The sequence below is a fragment of the Microcebus murinus genome, chromosome 1, assembly GCF_040939455.1.
Source record: "Microcebus murinus isolate Inina chromosome 1, M.murinus_Inina_mat1.0, whole genome shotgun sequence".
NCBI classification, from domain to species: Eukaryota; Metazoa; Chordata; class Mammalia; order Primates; family Cheirogaleidae; genus Microcebus; species Microcebus murinus.
Window position 1 is genome coordinate 146,966,935 of NC_134104.1, and position 22,839 is coordinate 146,989,773.

A 22,839-nucleotide genomic window follows, 5' to 3' on the forward strand; every position below is an offset into this window, starting at 1 on the left:
TCATTCCTATAATCCTAGCACTTTGGGAGCCAAGGTGAGAGGATCCCTTGAGGCCAGGAGTTTGAGACCAGCCTGGGCATCATAAGCAAGATCCCATCTCTAAAACAAACAAACAAACAGAAACAGAAAAATTAGCTGGGAAATGTGGCATGCACCTCTAGTCCCAGCTACTCAGGAGGCTGAGACAGGAGGAGATTGCTTGAGCCCAGGAGTTTGACGTTGCAATGAGCTATGATGACACCACTGCACTTTAAGTGGGGCAAAGAAAGCAAGAGCCTGTCTCCAAAGAAAAGGGTGTATGCGCGGTGGGCCAGGAGAGGGAATGGAATACGGAAGTTATCAAAACCACTAATGTCACTAATGTGCAACCTTAACAAAATGGAGCCAAAAGGCCATGAAGGAGCGGCCTTCACACAGGTGCGCCTGTGATGGGAACTATGGAAGGAGTCCTCAAAACCACAATATTCCAGACAAGCTGCTTGCCAAGGGACACTCACCTAACAATGGCTGTCTCCATCAATGAGCTAACGCCAACTCCTGCAACATGATCCTGTAACCAGTGGGCTTTGTTTCAAAGCAGCTTATGTGGATTTCTCCTTTTTGTCTTTAAAAGCTTTTCCCTTGCCCCAACCCCTTTGGATGTGCCTACCATTCATCAAAGGATGCATATCCTGGACTGCAGTCTCCTGCTATTCTTTGCTTTAGAGAGTTGGTCTCTCTGTCCCTCATTTTAGGTTGATAACTACCGTTAGTGTGCCTGGCAAAATAATGTTTGCTAAACATTAATAGCAAACAAGCTAACATTTAGATGGCCAGGCACTCCAGATGGGGAGATGAAGGATTAAAAAGGACAACATTAGCAGACCATGTGAAATCCTCTACAGGGAGGCATTTCCTGGCCAGAATTCCTGATTTCCCCATCCTTTCCCCCTGCCCCATTCCCATATGACTGCAAGAAATGTAGAACAGAAAAGGGTCCAGCCACATGCAAGTCACATGAGCATTCAGCCTCCCTAAGCCACAGCCCCAAAACCATGTGTTGACTGACCCATCTGCATGAACAATCAGTATCAAGAGAAGAGGGCAGGTGAGCAACTATATGCATAAAAAAATATAAAACTCTTCTTATTTTCTGGGGTAAATAGGCACAGTGTGAAAACCATATTTCTCTCCCAAGAAATGAGTGCTTGATTCGTCATGATAAATGAAATATAACCCAATATTCAAAGCATTTCAAGACTACCAGAAAAAACTAGGCTCCACTCTCAGACTCGCCATTTACCAGTTCTGTGGCCTGTCATCTCTTCTGTAAAATGAGGTTACAAATATCTTCCTAGTGGTGCTCTTAAAAGAGTAAATGAAATAACAGATGAGAAAGTCCTCAGCAGAATGCTTGGTAGTCATAGGTACTCAATGCTTATTTCCTCCTTTTTCTCTTTAGACTAAGGAAATCATCCAAATATCTGCATCATGACTTACTATAGTGCAAAATACTGTCTCAATTTTATTACTTGTGGTAGAATATATTATTGTTCTGCAAATATGCAATTCCTTTATCCCCTAACCCTGAAAGGAGTTTACTACCTCACCCCATTGAAGTTGGTCTTGGCTATGTGACTTGCCTCTTGAGGGTGGAGCGTACTTCTTTAACCCTTGATTTTGAACTTGGCTACATGAGTTGTTAACACAAGAACTACATAGTGGATTTCAAATGTGTTTATGGAGTTGGACTCATCCACTCATCCATTTTGCCATTCCCATTATGAGAATGTACCACAGGAAGCCCACTGCCCAAGGAACGGATTCACACCCAACCTGCAACTAACAGCCAAGCTCAGCTGAGCCTAGCCCAAACCAGCAGAGATACTCTAGCCAAGCTGTAGATGTATGAGCAAGAATAAATACTCTTTTAAACCACTGAGTTCTGGAGTGATTTATTGTGCAGCATTATTGTAGCAACAGCTATGCTACCTGAAAAATTAGTTTCATCACCTTAGATTTATCATTGTGTTAGGGACAAACTGATGATTAGTGAATATCAAAAGTCATGTGTCAGTATAAAGGATGTATAAGCAAACTATTGAGCTGTTTGTTTTTAACATTTCATGCTTTATATATAAAGCTTCTGTTTCATTTTTGGGAGGATCTCTCTCACACACACACACACTTCATATGTGTGTATTGGTCTTTCACAAAAGATCCTCTATTCATTAAAATTTTTGATAAAAAAATTAAAGCACAGGAGATATTTTGTATGTTCCTTTAAAAATCACTTCTTGCATGACAGCCACTCTGTTTTATCCCAGGGGGAGTATTTCCCATACAAAATTTGCATTTTATGGAACAGTTGGCTTGTGTGAGCCTTCTGTCTCTGCAATTGAGTTATAATTATGAAAAAAATGCAGGTAAATGGACTTGCATTTTAAAGAGCTTTATAGGTGCTGGAAAACTTTAACATCCACTTCCAAACAATGGAAAAACTCAAAGAAGTTATCAGAAGGATCCTGCTTGGTAGAACCAAGTCCTAAAATATTTTTTAAAAAATGTTTTATATCAAAGTTGTCATGTTTGGTAAAGATGAAAGATTTAAGGCAGTGCTTCTCAAACTTTACCATGCAAACAAATTCTGATTCAGCAGGCCTGGGGTGGGGCCTAAGATGTTGCACTGCTAACAAGCTCCAGGCGATGGCAGGGCTGCTGGCCACAGGTTGAGTTAGCAAGGTTCAACAGAGGCAGCAGGGGCAGTAGTTTACAAGCCCAGCAACCTGAGAATCTCTGCAAAGCCTACTTGCGCAGGAAAAGTGCACTGAACATCCACTCTTCTCTCAACTCTTAAAACTCTAACCAAAAGCAGGCTCCTCCGCTTGCCACTCGAAAAGCCAAACTTGAGAGGGGCTGGTGAAAGGAAAATCAGGTTGGTTAAAAGAAAATCAGGTTTGTTCAAGAGCTGGTATCTTGAGGAGACGATAGACTCATGTCCCAAAGGCATCCCAAGTCCCTCAGGCTGGCCAGAGTGTTTTTAAAGGGGGAGGAGGATTGGGAGGGGCTGGCTACACGCAGGTCAGTATGTCTTGTTTCTAATGGTTGTGTTGAGTAACCGGCCACCAGGCAGTCTGGCAGTTCGGCTGGGGCCAGCTAGACCACCACAGAATTGAAGGTTAACTGATCAGCATTTTCCTTTAGGGGATGGTCCGCAATCTTGGTTCTTCAGTTAACTGCTCAAAGCCAGTTCCTGGAATTCTTAAGCAAGCACACAATTAGGCATTGTAAAAGAAAGAGTTACTAGTGAGCTTTAAGATAGAGTGACTGTTACTGTTACAAGACGTTCCATGAGTCCAGTCTGTACCCGGCCATAATCAGGGCGATTTGGCTTGCCCTTGGCACTTCCCAGATGGCCCCTTGTACTGTTCAGGGGGGTTTGAGGACACAGGACTGTGAGTCTCAAGGTGGCGAGAGCCACCTTCCTCTCTGCATGCTACATCAATGGCAAGGAGCAATGCTGGCCCAGAGTCATGAAGCATCAGGTGGTGAGGTGACAGGATGATAAGGCGTGTAATTGCTGTCCTCATTCACTGAGCACGATGGCAATTACTTAATGGAAGACAAAAGGGCGATACGCAGGCAGTGGTGGTAGTAAATGTTTTCCACTGCTCTATCCTCGACATGCCCTTTCCTATTTCCTGGTAATGACAATAATTTGCACTTTCAGAGCCTGTCCTTTCTAATTTATTCTTCCCCAGTATTTCATTCATTTCATGATAAATCCACTGGGAAGCCAGAAAGTTTTAAAGCCAGTCTTTAAAAGAGAAGGCTGGGCAAGCATTATTTGTCCTCATAAACATGGGCTACGTGTAATGAATGCTCTACTGTGGACAGACTCTGTGAATGAGCATTTCTACCCCAGTGGTGATCTTGGTCTTTGCAGAGCCACCCTGGTGGTGAATAGGATGCTGTTTCCGTTCTGCAGGACTGAGGTTCTTCTTTGTCTTTAAATGACACTGTCATTGTCTTCCCTAGGTCCAGTAGCAGTTTTTCCTCATGGCCCCGGGCTGTTGAAATGCTGACTGTCTGGGCACAACAGCTTCTGCTGATGTCACTCTGCCAGGCATCAGCTTGGTGCCCATCAATTGCCCAGCTGTCTGATGACAAAAGAGTAAGTCACCACTTTTGACTTGAAGTAGTCAGGATGATGCTCCCCTTGGCCTCCACTGTGCTCTTGATTGCAAGGGAAAATGGACTTCCTGGCACACACTGAAAAGGCAAATCTAAATGTGGTCAGAAAGCCTGTTCCAGGCATCGCCAGAGCGGAGCTGTAACCCTACAGGAATTTCAGACCACAGCTCCTGGCGGGGCCCCATTTTCCCCCTGAGGGTCACAAATCATTCAAGCCAGAACCTTTCTCAACTCTCCATCGTCTCACGTTATCTTCAGTCCCTTGGAATGCCTCCCTCTGACACCGAAAATCCTACCCACCCCTCAAGAATGCTCAGCTAACGTGTCACCTCTTCTGCGATAGTCCCTGATCCTTTCCTAGCCCAGGAGAATCCTGGTGCAACCCAGCTGATTGGGGTGGGTAGGCTCCATGACACTCAAAATCTAGGTTCAAACCTGCACTGGTCCAAACCCCTAATTCTATTTCCTGTGAAGCCCAAAGCCTTTCCCCAAAGCCTGGGAGTTTATGCTTACAGAGATCAAGGGTTTCTGGTCTTTGCTTCCTTGTCGCAGCCTCTGTTTTGTACCATATCAATCTAGAGAGGAAATTCAAACCCTTCACCATTTTCACTTAGCACAACAACAACAACAACGATAGAAACAATGAAAGACCCCAATAGTAGACCTCCCTGGAGGGCAGTTTGATGGAGCTGGAGGAAGCGCTCCATCTTGCCCAGCCCAGGACAAGAGTGAGGCTGAAAGTAGGTATTTGGGAATTGGAAGCAGACTCAGAAGAGAAGTAGAAAGAGCCAGGGCTGGGGGAAGGGGAAAAAGAGTGTGGAAAGGCCCCAATTTTCCTTCCAGGAGTGCTGGGTCAGAGGCAGCTCCATTAGCTGAAAGACTGGAACAGATGTAGGGAGGAACTTTCTTCCGCTCTAAGTTTGCTCAAATTGTTGCTTGAACTGATTTTGCAATCTCCACACTTTTTCATGAGCTATCTTAAAGCCTCCTAAAATTATCATTCTGAGTAACTAAAATAGGTCGTGGACCAGTTGTGCCATTTCTGCCATTATTTGGGTCTTAGCATCTCAGCTATGCAACATGGTGACTGAGTTTATGGCTAAAAATGTGTATTTTCACAACATCCTCGCTCAAGCATGAAGACAAATCTCATTCCACCTGTTTTTTCTGCTAATGGGTCAGTGATGTTCCCATAGCTAATTATAGCAATTACATAGAAAATAATGTGTTTACTTTGAAAAGCCAGATTTGGGTTTTGAGATTGACAGATACATCCCTGTTTCTAAGAGGGTGAAGGTCTTCACTCTTAATCACCTATAAGAAAAAGCTACAAGAAATCGCTTGCCATGGTTACCATGAAAAATGCTATTGAGAATATTTTCTGATATATTGCCTGGGGTCTTTTATTGTACTCGAAGAAGCAATGATATTGCCTTCCAAATTCATTCCTATTACTGATAGCTCTGCAAATTCTCTTGTTTCTATTAAGAAGTGCTATTATTAAAAAGATCTAGTATTCAAAAGGAATAACCATGGGCTGAACTGGAATAGATTTTTTTTTAGTTTAATCTGTCTTCTTGCCCTCTCTCCATGTCCTACTCCCTTCTCAAGGCTGAATGGCTTTATTTACTTAATTGTCCTCCTTTGCTTCCCTTCCTCAAAGATATCTTTGATACAGAATAACTTTCTTTCCATCTTTATTTTTCTGTAACTCAAGGGCAAGTTCTAATGCTACATTTCCTTCTTGCTGGTGGCTTATTGCAATCAGTGCAAGCCCAGTGGAAGTGATCTGAAACTCTCCCTGGTCTCATGAATATTTGGGAGCAGCTACCTAGCTACCTCCTCTGTTTTGGCTCTATCCCCCTCATGGTGACAACACGACGCCACTGAGTGCAATGATAAGGTTGATCAGGCCACTGGATTCAACAGTCCTTTGCTGGTGACTGCCTCTCCTAAACCCAGTCTCTGGAATGCACACTTCCCTCCCTTGGCTTCCAAGACACCTCCTGCTTTTCCTCCTATCTCAATGATCACCCTGGCACAGGCTGAACAGAGAAGGAGCCAGCAAAGGAGTTGGAAATACTGTAACCAATGATGTGGAAGAAAACCAAGAGAGGGTGATATCCTACAACCCAAGAGAAAGGAGTCATTCACTTTGTCAAACACTGTGGAAAGTGTCAAATAAGATAAAAAAAAAAAAAAAAAAAACTGTGAAATGTCATTGTCTTGGCAATATGGAGGTCAAGCAGACTTGGGCAAGCATGACCTCAGTGTAGCAGCCGAGAGGGTGGAGGAGAGATGGATCACAAGCAACTAGAGAGAGTGACTGTAGACACCTCTTTAGAAGAAGAGCAAAGAAATAGGTCCTGAAAGGAAAGGATATAAGGTCAAGGAAAGTTTTTTTCTTTTGTTTTTTAAGATGGAAGGGTCTAGAAAATTTGCATCCTGATGGAACTAATACTACTGACAGGGGGACATCATAGATGCAGGAAAGAGAGGGGATACTGACAGGAGCAATGTCCTTGGGAAGGCAAAAGGGGATAACAGGGACACTTCATCCACTGTAACAAGTCGCAAGGCAGAGAGCAGGGGTGCAAACGCAGGAAGACTTGGAGATGTGGCGGCTGGATGACATTTGTTCCTATCTGGTTGTTCCTGTTTTCTCAATACAGTCTGGGTGAGGTCATCACTGAGAGTGAACATAGCGGAGGGAGCTGGGTTTGGGGAGAGAGGAGATGCATGAAGTCATCATGGTGGAGAGTGAGCAAAAGAACATCCTAGGACAGGCAGTGAGAAGTGCAGCCCAAGTGACTGCCCATTTGAGATTTGTGGTCCTGAATGTAAAATGAGGCTAGATAATAATAGAAATATTGCAGGTGAAGCACTTTAAACTCTGACCTGGTACGTAACACACACTCAGTAAATGCAAGCTACTACTATTTTAACACATGAATGTTTATTTATTGTTTGCTTAGATGAGATCCAATCTTATCAAAAAAGGAACCTGAATATCAGGCGTGCTGGTTTCACCAGCCTTGTAATTCCACTAAATAAATTCTTTCCAATAAGCAAGAAAATTAAATTGAGAAGTCTTGCAAATGTAGACTCAATCGTCTACATAAGAAACTAACAAAACATGAAGTATATTATATAAATTAACTAAATAAAATTTATGAGGACTTAATGTCACAGGCTTTCACCATGGGTTTGTATCTCAATGTGGCTGTCATCAGAGCTTTGTGCAGCATTGCAGTGTAACGGCATGGTTGGTCTGGGATGATATATCATGATAGGCAGACTATGATATGGGTATATTGAATATTTAAAAAAAAAACTGATGGTTCAGTTAAAAGAGTAATAGAATCGATAAAGTAGCTCTTATGTTAAAGTGAGCTAAGAATTCAGGGAAACTTATTACATTCAGAATATCAGCATAAATTTTAAGACTTGGGAAAGGACACTGCTCTATCCCTGAAATAAGAGACAACAACCCCTGTGTCATCCTGCTTCTAGAAATTATATGAGATAATATAACACCCACACTGTCGTCCTTGGCCCTTCCCTCACTGGGGGATAAAGGGGTGGGGGTGGGGTGTCCTTGGAGAATAGAACCAGGTGATCAATTAAAATCAAACACATTTTTGCATTTGTTGAGATGACCATGGAGCAGATGATTTAATTTGTCAGTGTATTGAGGGAGGAAAGAATCAGTGTCTTCACAATATAATAGTGTTTCGTGTCTAATTAGAAAAGCTAAAGTCTCCCTTCCAAGTGCTAACCAGGCCTGACCCTGCTTAGCTTCATGAGATCAGATGCAATCAGGCACACTCAGGGTGGTATGGCCACAGGCAAGAAAAGCTAAAATTCCAACAAAATGATACACTATGCAACTTCTTCAAATGTATATTCTCAGCGCCCCTTTTCAAACAGTCTTTCTGCAGTTGGCTGACTTATGACTATGAGGTTCAACTTTCTTTCCCACACTGACTGTCAAGGAGCCTTAACCCACCTGAGAGATACAAGGTCTCCATCTTCCCTACTTGAGTGTCACTAAGTCTTTATGCTCCTTCAGAGAGATCCAAGCCCCTCCAACCTTACTGACTAGAAGGCAACTCTTAGAAATGGCCTTGGTTCTATTTGAGTTTTAAAAGCTGTCATTTCAATGTTTTAAGGACTTGGGGTGTGGAGGGTTGCCCAGCCCCTGGCTTATAAACATCTCTCTCCTTTGTTCCTGAAAAATAGCAAAAATCCTCATATTTAAATCTTTATATATTAAATTCTGTCTTACAACAATTATACTAATATGCTTAGTAATGATCAATTATCCCAGCATTTCTGTGTTAATAATATTCCTTTAATACACTTTTGATTTGACTTGCCAATACAAGATATTAAAATAAAAAGCAAAAAATAAAATTTAATATCTTGATAGGGAATAACTGAAACTGGGTTTTAGCCTTTTTGTTTACTTTTTCTAACAGTTTCATTGAGATATAATTCACATACCACGTAATTTACCCATTAAAGTGTAGAACTCGATGGTTTTTAGTATATTCATGGAGTCGGGTAACCATTACCACAACCAATTTGAGAATATCCTCATCACCCCAAAAAGAAAACACATGCCCATTAGCAGTCATTTTCCATTTCCCCCAAACTCATCCCCAGATCTAGGCAACTATTAATCTACTTTCGGTCTCGCTTTATTGGTCAATTCTGGACAATTCACATACACACAATCATATAATATGTGGTCTTTTGTAACTGGATTCTTTTACACTTAGTATCATGTTTTCAACGCCCATCCATATTGTAGCATGCATCAGTTCTTCACTCCTTTTTGTGGATGAATATCATTGTATGTTGCATATACACCACAAGGTTGTTTCCACTTTTTGCCCATGATAAATAATGCTGTTAGGAACATCCACGTACACGTTTTTATGAGCATCAAGGTTTTCATTTCTCTTGGGTATATTTGAGTTTGGAATTGATGGATAATATGATAAACCTATGTTTAACCTTTTGAAGGACTGCCAGACTAAAGGGGCTGCAACATTTCGCATTCCCAACAGTTGGGGATGAATGTTCCAATTTCTCCACAACTGCATCGATGCTTGTTATTTTCTGCCTTTTTTAATGTAGCCACCTAATGGGTGTGAAGTATCTCATTGTGATTGTGATTTTAATTTGCATTTCCCTTATAGCTAATGAGGTTGAGCATCTTTCCCTGTGCTTATTGGTTATTTTATATCTTTTTTGGAGAAATGTCTATTCAAGCTTTTTACCTATTTTTAATTGATATTTTTTTATTATTGAGTTGTAAGAGTTCTTTATTATATTAATAGACATAACTCTCTTATTAGATATATGATTTGCAAATATTTATTACCATTCTGTGGGTTCTTTTCCCTTTCTTGATAATATCCTTTGAAGTATAAAAGTGTTTAATTTGCCCTTTTATGAACAGACAAGGCCTTGCTCTGTTACCCAGGCCAGAGTAGAGTGGTGTCATCATAGCTCACTGCACCCTCAGACTCCTGGGCTCAAGCAATCCTCCTGCCTCAGCCTCCCGAGTAGCTGGGACTACACGTGTCCCACCACACCCAGCTAATTTTTCTAATTTTTATAGAGATGGTGTCTCGCTCTTGCTCAGGCTAGTCTCCAACTTCTGGCTTCAAGCAATCCTCCCATCTTGGCCTCCCAAGTGTTAGGATTACAGGCGTGAGCCACCACACCCGGCCCTCCTTTTCTCTTTTATTGCTTGTATTTTAATGTCATATCTAAGAAACGTTGCCTATTCCAAGGTCATGAAGATTTATGACCATGGTTTTTTCTAAGAGTTTTCTTATAGTTTTAGCTCTTATATTTAGGTCTATGATCCATTTTGAATTATTTTATTTATATGGTGTGAGACAGCCTTCAACTTTAGCCTTTTGCGTGTTAATATCCAATTGTCCCCAGCACCGTTGTCTGAAAAGATTATTCTTTCCCTTCTTGAATTGTCTTGTCACCCTTGTGCAAAAATCAAATGTAAGGGGTGTATTTCTGGACCCTCAGTTCTATTCCATCTACCTAGATGTCTATTCTTATGCCAGTTCCACATTCTTGACTAATGTAGTTTTCTAGTAAGTTTTGAAATCAAGAATGTGTGAGTTTACCAACTTAGCCCTTCTTTTGGCTAGTTTGGGTCTCTTTCATTTCCATATGAATTTTAGAATCATCTTGTCAGTTTCTACAAAGCTAGCTGGGATTTTACAGGTTTTGTGTTGAATCTGTAGGTCAATTTGGGAAGCACTGCCATTAAGTCTTCTGATCCATGAATATAGCATGTCTTTCCATTTATTTATTTAACCTATTTATTTGTTCACTTTCAAGAATGTTTTGTAGTTTTAAGAGTTTTGCAATTATTCCACTAAATTTATTCTAAGCATTTTATTATTTTGATGCTATTGTTAACTATCTCTACCATGTCTTATTTGCCTTTAGCATTATTAAATAAGTTGGAAAGCTCTCCATGTTTTTTTGACTGTAAAACTATTTGGGCCAGATTCTTTTTTTTAGGAAAGAATATTTTTCTACCTTTTAGCTTATAAATCAATTATAGAAGTTTATGAAAAATGATCCTTTGCATCTAGATTTTCAAATTTATTCCTATAAGGGTAAGCATGCTCATAATTTTTTAAAAGTCATTTATGTCTAGAGCTATATCTCTTCCTTATTATCAAGGTTATATTTATAAGCCTTCTCCTTTTTCTTGATCACAAATGCCAAAAGTTCATCTATTTTAACAGTCTTTTAAAAGAACAAAATTTGTTTTTTTACTTATCAATAAATTATATTGATCACTACTCTTTTGTTTTCTGTAAATTATTGTTTGCTTTTCTCTTTATTTTTTCCATACTCTTTGGACTTATCTTGTTCTTCTTCTAGCTTTTGAGTTGAAAATACAGTCCATTTATTGTCCATACTTTCTCATAAGTACAAATAATCTTATAAATTTTTCCCTACTGCTGCTATGACTGCATCCCCTAAGTTTGGATATGTAGTCCTTTCATTTTTAAATTAAATTCTTAAAAGTTTATGATTTCAATTTTAATTTTCTATTTAATCTAAAAATTAATTAGAAACATATATTTTTAAGATTTTCCAAGTAAACTTTTTTTTTTTGCAGCTACCATCTATAATTAATAACTAATTTATTAAACTCTGGTCAAAGAATATATCCAATATGATATCTACATTTCAAATTTTGTGGGAGATTCTCTTTATACATAACTCATAATCAATTTTTGTAAATATGTCATGGTTTTTTTTTGTTTTTTTTTTTTTTATTTTTTTTTTTGTTTTTGACTGCCCTATGCAATGGTAGTCATGGTTTTTTTTTAAAAAACAATTGGTATGCTTTGCATTGTGTCTATCAGAACAAATTAATTGCATCATTAAAAAACCTATATCTTAATTTTTGCTTATCTGTCCATTTATGAAACATATGTCTTACTGTCTCCCTCAAGAATTACAAATTTGTTGATTTTTCCCCTTTTTTTGCCTTATGTATATTCTGAGGAGTTGTTAGGAATATCAAATTTCATAACTAATATTTTTGGGGTAGCATAACATTGATCTATATGAACTATTCTTTGTTCTGTTTAATGTGATTTCGTTGAATTCATTTTTTTCTTGATAGTAATGTTGTCTTACCCTCATTCACAATAGCAGTTGTTTGGAATAAATTTTTCAATCCTTCTTTCAATCAATCTGTCATTTGGCCTCAAGTGTTTTATAAATAGCAGCCAGATGAAGTTTTGAGATAGTTTTTAACCTAAACCAAAGGCTGCCTTTTAATAGAAAAAATATAGCACATTAACATTTTTTGTAATTATTGATAATTTTAAACTCTTTAGTTCTTTATTATGATTTAATTTTTTTAACTTACTATGCTTTATTGTTGATTTTGTTCTCCTCTTTCCTACATTTTGTTGGGTTGGAAAAATGCATGACATTTCTACTTTTTTAGAAATTACCAGTAAAATATATTTCACTCTTACATGAAAATTGTCTCAAGAATCAAAATGGAGTCACTTGCATTAAGAACCCTGACATGTTAAACAAAATCATTTGTAGCAAAAAAAAAAAAAACAAAAAACAAAACAAAACAAGAAGAAGAAGAAAAGAAAGAAAACGAAAATCCCAACAAAGAGAGCCAAGGAAAGCCATGGGTGAGGGGAGTGGTTCATGCACAAAATGCTTCTACAAGGATATCTGCCCAGAAACTGCCTGTCCAACATCATACTGGTGCCACCGTTGTTACTGATTCTTGTAGCCAAAGTTCTCAAAACAAAAATTATGTAATCCTCTTCACTTTTCCATTAAAAACCACTGTCTTCCTTTACCACCCTGAATATCCCTGTAGTTTACTATGGCACAAGTATTATCACAGCAATGTCCATTCCCTGAATAAATGTCATTGTTTAAGAGAGCCTCTTTCTGTCTGTTATTTAGGTTGAAACTCATTACACACCAATATAATTTAGATATAACACAATTTTTACTGATTTCTTAATAAACGTATATCTCTTTTATCCCATGTCTTCTTCTTCCTTGGGTTTGTATTTTATTTTTCCGGAGTGTGTCATCAATATTGTCTGTAGGGGTAAACTTTCTGCGTTGTTATATATTTTTAAAATGCCTTTATTTTGCCTTTCTTCTTACACATTAGTTTGCTTGAATATAAGACGTTAGGTTCAAACTCATATTTCCTCAGATTGTTGACCTTCAACAATCCAATGGTACCAGAGTTTAGGGATGCAGTTTCCACCATTGATTGATTTCCATCTGTTTTTCTCCATCAAGAGGAAAGAGATGCCTGATTTATTGATGACACATCCTTTTTGACCAGTGCTGGATTTATTCTTTCCAAAAATATATCTTTTCTGATATTACTAGGAATTTTTTTATGGTGAAGATGCTTAATTTGCCCTCTTAACTCAATCACCATTTTCCTCCTTTTAAAGATACCATAACCCTTTTTTTTTTATATCACTGTTAATTTTAATGACTTACTATTCATGTTCTCATTGTAGGTAGGTATGTTTCTGGGGACATGATTGTACTTTTGGCCTATGGAAATATTCATAATAATAAGTTTTGCTGTAATAGAGTATCTACTCTGTTTAATGATAATTACAAGAGTCAAATCTTTCTTACCTTACAATGTCCCAAGTATTTCATTTATATCACACATTGCTAATATAAACCATAGATATAACAACCAAGTTCTCATGATAATATGTTGACATTTGTACTGACTTTTTCTAACTGACCTAGATACCACAGAGTATCCAAAATGTTTGGAATCATAAATAGTGTATTTACTATACTTTTTTCACAATAAAAAAAAAAATGGACCTTTGCTTTAAATTTAAAGGTACTTCCTTCACCCAAAAAGTTTTCTGGAGGTTGGAGAAAATCTTAAGGACTATGTTATTTGTAAATATAATCAGCATACTTCTAAAAATGAGCCCATTCCTATTTTCTTGACTCTTCAGACATCCAGTATGTCTACTGTTTGCTCCAGCTCTGTGAATCATTTAGGTATATCTATCCAATTTCTGTCATCTAGAGAGTTTGAGCTGGAGACATGAAGAGATTTAGAATCAGAAGCCCTAGACTCATGTCTCAGCCCAACCACTTGCTAAGAGCCCTATGAGCCTAAATGAGATTCATAACTCCTCTTAGCCTCAGCTTCCTTCTATGCATAATTAATACTGATATATACCTTATTTCCCTTCATTAAATAAAATATACAAAAACACTGTGGTTTGGAGACTTTTAGCCAGAATGGTTGTATGTCTAGGAAACACCATCAGCATCTTAAGTGTCAGATGTTGAAATGTATGTATAATGTCAAGGAAAATGCTTATTACTATTTGGGGGCCATCATCATATTGCCAGGTCAACCATCACACGTCTTAACTTGTAACTGGAACCAAATTTATTTCTGAAATAGAATCCGGAAAGGCTGCTATTTATATCTGAGAAAAAGCCACTCACATTCAAGACAATAATCCACAGGTCACTTAGCCTTCTCCTTCATATACGATTGCAGTTAAGCTAAAAATATGGAATATCGGTCATCATAAACAAATGAGGAAAACAGGAGAGACTTCAAGGAAATACTTCCCCACAGCATCAAATGCTGCTAATAAAATAAAACCCAAAGTAGCATAAATGCCCTTATGGTTTTTTGTGTTTGTTTTTTTTTTTACAATAGTTTGCTATTTCAAAAAAGGGCTTTCACATACATTATTTCATTTGAACATCATAGCAGGTAGATTTAGCAAATATTGTTTTTTTCCCAACTAACAGATGAAACTAAGGTTCAGAGAAGTGGTGTTACATTCCTGAAGTCATATACCTGATAGGCATGGCTGGCCCTGCAGCCTTTGATTGTTATTATTAATCTGCTCTGATAGAAGCTTTAGGAGTGGACCTCTACTAACCAACTGTGCAAACTAATCAATGTCTTCCATTCCTTCTGTGGAACCACACACACACACACACACACACACACACACACACATACACATGCCACTGCCTAGCTGGGCCCTCACACCACCATGAAATACGTGCTCACCAGGAGCCATGTGTTTGCTCCCGAATATGTTAATGCCAGTTGTATATGCTATTGTAATTACGTAATTAAAAGATAATGAAACTGATTAAATGAATGCAAAAAAGAAAGACAGTTGTCACCTTCTAGAATACATAAGTTGAGTACTTTGGAAAAACTAGATAAAAGCAAATAGCTAAAGAGAATCGTGATCAAGTAATGTACAAATGAGATAAATATAAATATTGATGGAAAATAATCATACAAATCTAGGTAGATCTGCACTCATAGTTTTAAAAAATCCCTAAGCTCTCATTTTAAATTAAAAAAGACAATGTAATACATGTATTATAGGTAGAATTCATGAAAGAGAGACACCAGAGAATTCCAATTGTAATACTAAGCCAATTATCAAAAAAAAACCTTATCCCAACATCAAAAGATTAGCAAATGACATATAATAAAATATAAAACATAAGATATTGATTCTTTTTATGAATCTTCACATTAATTGACTTTTCTGATTAGCTACCCTACTAACAGTTCAATAATATCAATAAAAGGGTGTTTGTTTGTTTGTTTCTGAGACAGAGTCTCGCTTTGTTGCCCAGGCTAGAGTGAGTGCTGTGGTGCCAGCCTAGCTCACAGCAACCTCAAACTCCTGGGCTCAAGCAATCCTTCTGCCTCAGCCTCCCGAATAGCTGGGACTACAGGCATGCACCACCATGCCCCGCTAATTTTTTCTATATATGTTAGTTGGCCAATTAATTTCTTTCTATTTATAGTAGAGACGGGGTCTCACTCTTGCTCAGGTTGGTTTCGAACTCCTAACCTTGAGCAATCCGCCCGCCTCAGCCACTCAGAGAGCTAGGATTACAGGCGTGAGCTACCCGGCCTTTGTTTATTACTATAATACTGTTTCCAGATTCCTCCTCACAAATCCTAAGTTCTCAGAATCCATGTGTCCTGTTTGGTGCACAGAGAGCCCTACTCAGGAATTTGCTTTGCCATAACTTAGAGCAAAATGTAATGTGAAACACTGCCACCATTTGTCATTGTTGCCATGATTTGGTATTGGAGACCCCAGAATACAAAGGCCTCTATTCTGAGATAGGCAGGGAGATGAGGGAGGCAGTTAAATTACTGTGCAGGTTACTACAGTACCAGAAAAATTTAATCTTTGCCTAGTGAATGGTTTTGCTGCCCAAAAAACAAAAAGAGGAGGAGGTCCAGCATGGCAGCAGGAGGGGTCCCAGGAGAAAGAAGGTCATTTCCTTGTAATAGACAAGACCAGGGAAATGACGCCTAACACTGAACTTTAAGTTGAGCCCCTTTCTGTACAGTGCTGCAGCCTCCCCAGCTGCCTCCAATTTTTCCAGAAAAGTGCTATGCACAATAACCCTGTTAGTAGTGTTTTGAGAAATAAGGGAGGGAAGAAGAAAAGTGATTATCTTTGGGGCAAAGAATTCAGCCAGAATAAGAATTTAGAGTAGGAAATAACCAAAAAGAATGGCAGTCCCTTGGGAAGCCTTAGATATCTTAGGGCACAGGACATCCCAGAGATACATGGGACGAGACTTGAATTCATTTATTAATAAAAGAAAAAAAGGGAAAGGTAAGCCCAGAAGATATAGTGTTTAGATATGTCCAGATGACAAGTTTATGAAAATTATAAAGAACAGACTCTCCCTGAGATTGGTAAAAGGAAAATTAAAACAATGCCTACAGAAACATTTTCATTGCGTTTACCTTAAAGTTCAAATTTCATTCTGCAAGGCCTTGACTGTGCTAAAGTGTTTATTTGTAAAAAAAAAAAAATATGATAATAAAAGGAAGAGCTTGTAAGTCCATGGGCATGTGAATTTAAAGAGAGTATCTTCTTCAGTTAGTTATTATTTTTATTCCAGAACTTTGAAAATTGAGTTTCACAATTATTACTCAGTATAAGTCTGTGATAAGTTAATATTGAAATTCGGCCAGGCGTGGTGGCTCATGCCTGTAATCCTAGCACTCTGGGAGGCCAAGGCTGGAAGACTGCTTGAGCTCAGGAGTATGAGACCAGCCTGAGCAAGAGCAAGACCCCGTCTCTACAAAAAATAGGAAAAATTAGCCAGGTGTGGTGGCATACACCTGTCATCCCAGCTACTCGGGAGGCTGAGACAGAAGAATCGGTAGAGCCCAGGAGTTTGAGGTTGCTGTGAGATAGGCTGACACCACAGCACTCCAGCCTCTAGCACAGGTGACAGAGCAGGACTCTGTCTCAAAAAAAAAAATAGAAATTCCACTGAGGAAAAAAAAAATGTAACATGCCTATGTATTTAGATTTCTTTGATTTTTTCATAACCTTATCTAAATTGATGATATATTTCATTTCATTGACTTATTTCTTTTTTTTTTATTTTATTTTTATTTTTTTTTATATTTTTTTTTTTTGAGACAGAGTCTCACTTTGTTGTCCAGGCTAGAGTGAGTGCCGTGTCGTCAGCCTAGCTCACAGCAACCTCAAACTCCTGGGCTCAAGCGATCCTCCTGCCTCAGCCTCCCGAGTAACTGGGACTACAGGCATGCGCCACCATGCCCGGCTAATTTTTTTTATATATATATCAGTTGGCCAATTAATTTCTTTCTATTTATAGTAGAGACGGGGTCTCGCTCTTGCTCAGGCTGGTTTTGAACTCCTGACCTTGAGCAATCCGCCCGCCTCGGCCTCCCAAGAGCTAGGATTACAGGCGTGAGCTATTTCATTGACTTATTTCTTTATTCTCTGCCTTATTCCAGAATGGATATAAGTCTACTTACAAAGATAGGAAGAAGGAAAAACTGGACATTCCTAGAGACGTCTATGAGGTTAAAAAGAGAACAGTTTCTATACAATTGTTCTTGATTCCAAAACCAGTTAGGCATTTCTCTAAGGATCCTTATAAATTGACACTGTGATATAAAAAACAAAAACAAAAACAAAAAACACATCCTTGGCAACATTCCTGAGATAGATGACAATGAGCGTCATCCGTACTGTCTCCCTCCCTGTCTCCCGGCACAGATTGATGACGTCACCCCAAAACACAACTCAGCAAGACCAGTTCTCAAGGGGATGGGGGGAGTGGCAGGGGGTAACTGAAATACAATATACATTCTCAGTTTCTCTGATGATCTGATTTGATCCAAGAGTGGATTGTGGAATACTTGGAGCAATACCCCTCTATACTGTCTCAGTCAAACTATGGACAAATATTGGGCAGCAGTGAACACACTGCTAGGATAATGACATTGTGGGCTCAAATGACTAACTTTGCAAATGGATGGCAACTAAGTCCAGGAAGGTGCTTGCTGTTAGTTGCTGGTTCACATAATGACCTGGGAGAGCCAGAGGGAGGAGCCAGGGAGGATGGGCAATAGGTATTCCCAACCTGTATGAAAGTATTTTAATAATACAACAACTGGTGTGGGTACAGTCACATATGCCAGCTGGCATGGCATATGTCAACCTTCCAATACTTAATCACATTATAAAAAGCCCAACAAAATGATTATTCGATTTGAGACTTTGTAAATTTGACCTTTAGGAATTCCACTGCTAACTTCATGGTAAGAGTCCAGGTGCATTGTTTGTAAGGCAGACGATAAACAATGCTAAATTTGATTGTCTTCCCTTGAATAATCCTGCTGGACACTGTCTGTCACTGTTGTTGTTTATTGAAGAGACGCGATGAGCCCGAGATAGTTAATGGACATCTGCCCTGCCCCGTGGCCTCTGAAGTATGAAGAGACACACATACTGTCAGTTTGCATCTAGTGCATGCTCCTATGACCCACGCTGAGCTGGCCCTTGTCTCTTGGATCATGGTTAGGATAGGGAAAGTGACTCAAGACACACACAAGTCCACTATGCAGCACTAGGAGAGTGCTTGCCCCACTTCTCAGGGGCCTGGACTTGCATGCAGGCAGCAGAGCTCTTCAGGCTAGGGTAAGGTTCAATTTCCTTTAACTGAAACCCAATGAAGCAGAGGCTTAAACACATGGAGTTTCTTCCCTCACATATAACAAGTGCACAGATGGGCAGTCCAGAGCCCTAGGCTCCCTCTGTCCTTCTGTCCTACCAGCTGCAGTGCATGCATAGGGCAAGGTCATCTCGAGGTCTAGGGTGGCTGTTGCACTTCCAGCACCATGTCTGCTCTCCAGGAAGCAGGAAGGAATAAGAAGGAATAGCAACACGGGCACTTCCTCCAACTGAGTCAGCTTCCTTTAAGCATTTACTAGGGTTTAAATATTTGTCCTCTCTAAAACTCATGTTGAAACTTAATCCCAACATAGCAGTATTGAGAGGTGGCATCTTGAAGATTTGATTGCATCATGAGGGCATCATGATTGCTCAAAATTAATTTGATTAATCCATTCATGGGATAGTGGATTAATGAGTCATCATGGGAATGGGACTGGTGGCTTCGTTTCAAACTCCTGACCTTGATCGATACGCCCACCTTGGCCTCCCAGCATGCTAGGATTACAGGCGTGAGCCACAGTGCTCAGCCAAGGGACTGGTGGCTTTGTAAGAGTAGGAGAAACCTGAGCTATTACGCTCAGCCCCCTTGCCACGTGATGCCCCATGCCACCTCCAGACTCTGCGGAGAGCCCCCACCAGCAAGAAGACCCTCACCAGATGCAGCTCTTGACCCTGGACTTCTCAGCCTCCATAACTCTAAGAAATAAATTCCTTTTCCTTAAAAATTTACCCAGTTTCAGGCATTCTGTTATAAGACAATGGAAGAAGACCACAGTCTTTTTGGGAAACCCATTTCACACTTCTACTTATATCTCCTTGGCCACATCTAGCAAGGAAAGCTGTGAAACATAGACTAGTCCTTTACCTGGCCACATTGCGGAACAGAATAAAAGTGGGATTCTGTTTTACTAAGAAAGAAGGGGATAAAAGTTATTAGGTAGCAACCATCAGTCTATGCCCCAAACAAATTTCAGTACACAGAACAGCAAAACAACAAAGAACGACAATTACAAGATTTATTACCTATGCTGGACTAACTCAAGTCAGAAGATGAAACAAAAGTTCTGTAGCACCAGATCTCTCTTGAGCAGAAAGGTACAATTTAACTTTTTTTATATAAAAGGCACATTCTTTCCTTCATGACTTCACCCTTTGCCTTAACACGAACTCTTCCCAAAATATCTCTTAAGGTGGAACAATCTAGATCACATCTGGCTCCACATTGACTATTTTCTTAATTCATTGATAGTTTTTCTCATCATAATTCCATAACACAAGGAGGGGGTCCCGTGGCCTGGGCAATCAGAAGTGAAGGATCGATAAATCGGCTTTGACTGATTTAAAAAAAGAAATCTAGAAATTTATATTTTTCTTAAGAGAAAACAGAAATCTGAATTTTCATATGAAATACAAGAGCTATTTTCCTTTCTAAAAACAATGGGTTGGCCTCTATTTGACCAAGACCTAAACTCTACTTGGTTAAGCGTCCACCGTGCTCTTGGCTTTCCTCACTTTCATTGTCACATGGATGCAATTCTTTCCACAGAAAATTCTGCCTGCCTTTTTCTCCCTTTTGTTTCTTTCTCCTTTCTTTCTTTCATCTATCTACCAAGACAACTAATTTTCTTTCTACTGACCTTGATATCCTTTCCTCCTCCTACAGATTTCTTTTCTGAAATCCCCCTCTGCTCAGTACGCCCCTTTCAACATCTAGTTTTAATATCTAGATAAGGCATATTGTTATATATTATCTCAAACTCCTGAACTCAAGCAATCCTCCCACCTTGGCCTTCCAACGTTCTGGGACAGGTGTGAGCAACAATGCCTGGCCTATTATATATTTATCATTAAAGCTATAAACATTTCTGTGGTCACAGAAAAAGACTGAAGGTTCCACTTCCAGATCAACTGAGATTATGATCAAGATCTAATCAGAAGTCCCCAGGTTCATTCATAATAAATCCCCACAATTAATAATATTCAAACAAACATATTTTCTAACTTTACTTCAATAAGAAAGATATACATTGGCCAGGCTCAGTGGCTCACATCTGTAATCCTAGCTCTCTGGGAGACTGAGGCTGGAGGCTCGCTTGAGCTCAGGAGTTTGAGACCAGCCTGAGCAAGAGAAAGATTCTATCTCTACTAAAAATAGAAAAAATTAGCCAGGTGTGGTGGCACCTGCCTGTAGTCCCAGCTACTTTGGAGGCTGAGGCACAAGGATTGCCTAAACCCAGGAGTCTGAGGTTGCTGTGAGCTAGGCTGATGCCATAGCACTCTAGCCTGGGCGACAGAAGAAGACTGTCTCAAAAAAAAAAAAAAGGAAGAAAGAAGAAAGAAACAACGAAAGAAAGATATAAATTACTTCCACTTAAACAGATGTGATTCCCAGAATATCTATTTTTAAATGAGAGTTGCATAAATTGCCAGGAATGGATTTGGCAATGTAAGGTCATGTCTCATTGAAAAGCAGACACAACTTAACCTTTAGGGGGAAAAAAATGTGCTATACTGCATCCGCCCTGGAGCAGACGGATGCCTGCGCAGGGATACAGAGAGAGGGTGGCAATGGGTGGGCCTGTTTGCCTCAGGCACCTCACACTGTACATACTTGTCATTTCCTAAGGAGGGAGTGCATATAAATCTTGTGACAGCAAAGATTTACTTATTTATTTATTTATTTTTGCTGTCAAGAACTGTAAAGGAAGGATCTGAGATAGAACGGAGGGGGAAAAACTTGAGCGCCTCTCTGCTCCTTCCTTGAGTCTAGAAGTCAAATGGCATGCCCATGTATCCATATTCCCTCCTCACTAAGATCACCACTGGAGATTTAATTGCCTAAGGGAAATTTCCTCATATTTCATGAGTTAACTCCATTAAGTCTTCAACCTCCCAGATCCCTGAGATTTTATTTTGATATTTGCTTCACGATTACATGTTGCCTTGTTTTAACTCTTTTTTTTTTTAGATCCACAAACTCCCTGAAAATAAGAAAAAGTACTGACTCTTTAGCACACGCATACTTTTTGTTTTTAACATTATACTCTGTGATACGCCACAAATAATGGGCTATTTGCCAACACATTGATCATTGTCACTATCAATATTCTTAACGAAGAGCCAACACACACACAGCCCATTCACTAACCTCTCCCCACTCGTCTCCCAGTAACATGGTTGAGAAGGAAATAGGATTAGGTTATGACTTTCTCTTCTGTAGGTCTTCTGATCCATTCTACAGAAACACTGGCTCAATAATCATTGTCTTTTAGACAAGTAGAGTGCAAATGAGTTCTGTTTATTTGTACCATGTAAGTTGCTAACCACGTGGCAACATGGTTCCAGCCAGAACGTGTAGCATTAAACTCAACTACTTAACTCTCATTGAAAGCTGAGGAGTGAGAAATACTAGTTATGAGGCTCAGAATGTGAATCAGACACTCATTCTTTGGGTTTTCTCTTTGCATTTGGTCTCTGGAAGTACCAGTCTCATTGACTGGTCACTTGGGAAGAGTGATTTACCATTTCACTAATGCAGTAAAAAGACCCTGGAGTACTAGGTAAATATTCTTCTTGCCCTTCAATGTGTTCACATTTTCTTACCATGAGATATGCAAGGTACAAAGGGCTTATTTTAGGGTACACACCCAGGAAAACAAAAGGCTGCCTAGGCTCCTTTTATATAGAAGCCCTTAGGCCTTCATCTGGGCTATGAAAAAGTTCTCTTAGCCTCATGAAACCCAAAACAGCTCACTAGAAGATTTTAGGGTTTGAAGGAAAAGTCTTGCAGTAATAATTGGTTATTTAAACCAGAGTTTTCCTTCCACCTATTTTCTCTTCACCAACCTGTCTGGAGTTAGATGCATCGATTTGGGTCCTTGTGGAGAAGCAGACATCAAGACAGACTTAGATATGCAAGAGGTTTTTTTAAAAACAAACAAAAAAATTATTTATTTTTTTATGCAAGAGATTTATTGAGGGCAACACCAGTGAAGAAAAGATTAAAGAGCCAGAAGTGGTGACCCTGTGAGGGACAGAGGAATAAGAAGAA

General features: G+C 39.3%; 1 protein-coding gene across 2 annotated transcripts in view; it reads left to right on the forward strand.

Annotated features, from left to right (window-relative positions):
* RPL14 (ribosomal protein L14) overlaps positions 1–22,839 on the forward strand; it is a 301,323-nt gene that overhangs the window by 140,345 nt on the left and 138,139 nt on the right. The window lies entirely within an intron of this gene.